Below are 4,065 nucleotides of genomic sequence, written 5' to 3' on the forward strand. Positions count from 1 at the left end.
TCTTCGAGGGGGCAACCTCCAATAGAGCAGAGCTCGATTACAAAATAAGACACGATGCTCCTCGCAGGGAGTCTCTATCCTTTATATATGACTCATACATGCAATACCATGGATCAATACCATGGTTCTTATTAATACCATCTATCTAATACCATGGCCCATTTGCAACTAACTGTGGTCCCATCATTAATTGTGGGTTAACCACTTACAATTATTAATATGGGCTTTATTGACTCCTTACTTAACTATAACTATGACTTGATCCTACTACATGAATAAGGGGGTTAGGGTGGGACCCTAACATGCCCTCCCCCTTAAGAATAGCCTTGTCCTCAAGGCTGAAGCTGTAGAAACTGCTGAAGAATAGTGGTTGGTTCCCAGGTTGCATCTTCCGGAGAGGTGTCTTTCCACTTGACGAGGACTTCCTTGATCATGCGGCCACGCAGGTGCCGTTCTCGTGTGTCTAGGACCTGTTCAGGTTGGATCCATAATGACCCTTCTTCATCCAATTCAGGTAGACTGGTTTGAATTCTGCAATTGTTCCCAATCACTTTCTTGACGCATGAGACATGGAAAACCGGATGGATTTTTGCAGTGGGTGGCAAAGCTAGCTTGTAGGCCACTTCTCCAATGCGCTGAAGTACTTGATATGGTCCGTAGAATTTTGGAGATAGTTTATGACAACCCTTGTCTTTGAGTGAAGTTTGCTTATATGGTTTCAACCTCAAAAATACCTGATCCCCTTCTTGAAATTGGCGCTCTAAGTGATGCTGATCTACCTGTTGCTTCATGCGGTTTTGAGCTTGATGAAGATTCTCTCTAAGATGGGCGAGCATGGTTGTGCGGTTTTGTAGGAGTTGATCCACTGCTTGTACCTTGGAGCACCCCTTGATATAAGAAGTAGGGGAAGGAGGGAGTTGACCATAAACTGTGTTATCACTGACAAAATTTCAATGCCAAATGTCTTACATTTGTTTGATGGTAAAGCACATAAATCCTTTTCAGCAGTTTCGCAGCGCAACATGCTTTAAGTGATTTCGTAGCGCATAATTCATATTTTGCACTGGCTGCGCTACGAAATTGGGGATTTGTCCGAAACCATAGCCCACCCATATCACCTTTGTCTCCTATGGGTTTTGTGGGAATATCTGACTCATGTCACAGTGCTGAATCTTATCATCAATATACAGATAATACTGTTGTGTTTCATTCTCAAGGTTTTTCCTATAATCCAGCTACATTGGATGTACTCACTGCAAAGATATTAGATGTAGAGCAATGTGAAGAGTTGAAAATGGGATCATATTTAGGAGTGGCTGCAGCATCTGCAAACCCTCCAAAGTTCATTCACCTTTGCTACAAGCCTCCAACTGGAGATGTTAAGACTAAACTTGCCATAGTTGGAAAAGGATTGACATTTGATAGTGGAGGTTACAACATCAAGACAAGACCAGGATGTCTTATTGAACTCATGAAGTTTGACATGTGAGGTTCTGCAGCAGTTCTTGGTGCAGCAAAGGCTATTGGTCAAATTAAGCCTCCCGAGGTGGAGGTCCATTTCATTGTTGCTGCATATGAAAACATGATTAGTGGCACTGGTATGCGGCCTGGTGACATAGTTACAGCTTCAAACGGGAAGACAATTGAGGTAAATAACACGGATGCTGAAGGCAGGTTGACATTGGCAGATGTTTTGGTTTATGCATGTAAACAAGGTGTTCATAAGGTGGTCGATCTTGTAACTCTCACTGGAGCCTGCATAATTTCTCTTGGAAATGAAATTGCTGGAATGTACACTCCCAATGATGAAATGGCAGAAGAAATATCCAAAGCTGCAGAAATTGCAGGAGAAAAGTTTTGGAGAATGCCACTTGAGGAAAGCTATTGGGAATCAATGAAATCTGGGATTGCTGATATGGTGAACACTGGAGGCCGTCCAGGTGGCTCCATCACTGCTGCACTTTTTCTTAAGCAGTTTGTGGATGAAGATGTGAAATGGCTGCATATAGACATGGCTAGACCAGTGTGGAGTGATAAGAAACGTGGTGTAACAGGATTTGCTGTCTCAACCTTGGTTGAATGGGTTTTGGAAAACTCATCATGAATACTAGCTGAACAAAAGGGGTTCTGTTGACGTTTATTATTTCAATATTTCTGTGAACATGATCAACTGGTCTGCTGTATCGTCTTTTCTGGCATGGATTGACTGGTCAAATAAATATGAAGATTGGGAGCCGAGGTTTTGTTCCCTTTGTTCCCAGTTCACCAACTGAAGCTAGAAATGGCGATGCATAGGAACGGTAATTCTAACCGAGTGTTGATGATCTACCGGTTTCTGGTTGAAATTGTATATCTGAATGAGCTGAGACACACAAGTCACAGCAGGCATGAGTTTGCTAACTGTGTGTCGTAAGGGCGCTTGAATGAGAATCATCGCTCATAGAAATAAATCTTCTTTTATCCTTATCATCGTCAGAATCCAGATAATGTGGTCACTTGCAGGATTTCTTCACACTCTATTTGTATATGACCTATGTTTGAAACTTTGATTGTTTGGCCGATTGGTGTCATGCACCAGAACAGGGTAATGAAAACGCGGCACTTTAAATTGAGCAACACATGGCACTTTAAATTGAGGATGCCCGACGGTGATATCAACGGATTCAGCATCCAGCCCATCAGAATCAATAGGGTTCTTTCTACACCTCATAAATAGCCATCGACTTAGATTCAAAGCCAATTCCGAAAAAGGTACAGGGACATGGTTGACAAGGCCATTAATGAGAGAATCGTTCTGAAGTTGACAAACATCTATAACCAGTTTTGGGGAAAGAGGAACACCACAGCTGCTCCTTTGCCATACTGTGAGGGAAATTTCCTTCCAGATAAGATGGAGAAATTTATAATGAAGATGGAAGAAGAAAACTGGAATTGCAGAAGAAGAACGTGTTTGACTGTTTCTCAGAAGGATAATCTTGTAATGAAGCAGATTAAGATGCTCATCGAGGGGATTAAACGACATCATATGTTGATTAATTTGCATCCTCGTTGTTCTCACTGTTTCCATGCCTTGGTGAATTCCAAATACTGGGTCTGCAAGATATGCTATCGAGGGGATTAAACGACATCATATGTTGATTAATTTGCATCCTCGTTGTTCTCACTGTTTCCATGCCTTGGTGAATTCCAAATACTGGGTCTGCAAGATATGCTTGCGGGATTTCCAGATTTGTAATGAATGTTATGAGAAGGATAGAAGATGTGATCTATCTCAAAGGCATGGTGGAGGGAAGCATAAAATTGATCCTGTTGAGGTGAAAAATGTTGCTACAGACACGGACGACGAAGAAGAAATCAGGAGCCCCTTTTTGATAATCGTGAGGATTTTCAAAACCTCTGTAAGGGAAACTATTATCAGTTTGACACGCTGCGCCATGCCAAGTATTCCTCCATGATGATTCTGTTTCACATCTGCAACCCAAATAAGCATGCATTCATAGATGTATGCAATAATTGTAACAAGAGAATCGAGGTAGGAGATTACAGGTCTTATTACAGGTCAAACGGTGTCAGTTAAGGTGTATTTGGCATGTAAATTTGGCTCTTCTGAGTGACAATACACCACTTATTTTGAAGCATGCACTGCGCATGCTCAACTTGAATAGAATCTGGTATTGTTTAAAGTTTTCAAAGACAAGAAACTTTCAAGAAGGTGCTAAGAATGCAAGAGTATGGGCATCTCTGGCCTCTATTTTTCTTGGTTAAGGCCCAGTACATAGTCCAGAGTCCAGCTGTTCTGAAAATAGGGAAATGTGGTCTAGGACATGATGAGTCAGGGATTCTTTCATTTGTAGTTTCTCACAGTGGCAAATCCGAATGACATACTCTCAAAACAAGGAAGGGATCCTCTGTACACAGAAAACCATGTGGCGGCCACAACAAGTAGCTTGAATGCTTTCATTCATTATCACTGGTAGCAACATTCATGTGTATAAATGGTTCAAATCAATGCGGAACCTGCACTACTGTATGTTAGAGCCTGAATTTCTTCCAGAAGAGCAAGCT

General features: G+C 41.7%; 1 pseudogene; it reads left to right on the top strand.

Annotated features, from left to right (window-relative positions):
- The first annotated feature begins 1,129 nt into the window (after positions 1 to 1,129).
- On the top strand, positions 1,130 to 2,215 carry LOC149154726 (leucine aminopeptidase 2, chloroplastic pseudogene; annotated as a pseudogene).
- Positions 2,216 to 4,065: the final 1,850 nt, after the last annotated feature.

Source organism: Pinus tabuliformis, chromosome 9 (assembly GCF_031772625.1).
Source record: "Pinus tabuliformis cultivar Carrire ecotype Pingquan chromosome 9, CPIR1, whole genome shotgun sequence".
Lineage (NCBI taxonomy): Eukaryota > Viridiplantae > Streptophyta > Pinopsida > Pinales > Pinaceae > Pinus > Pinus tabuliformis.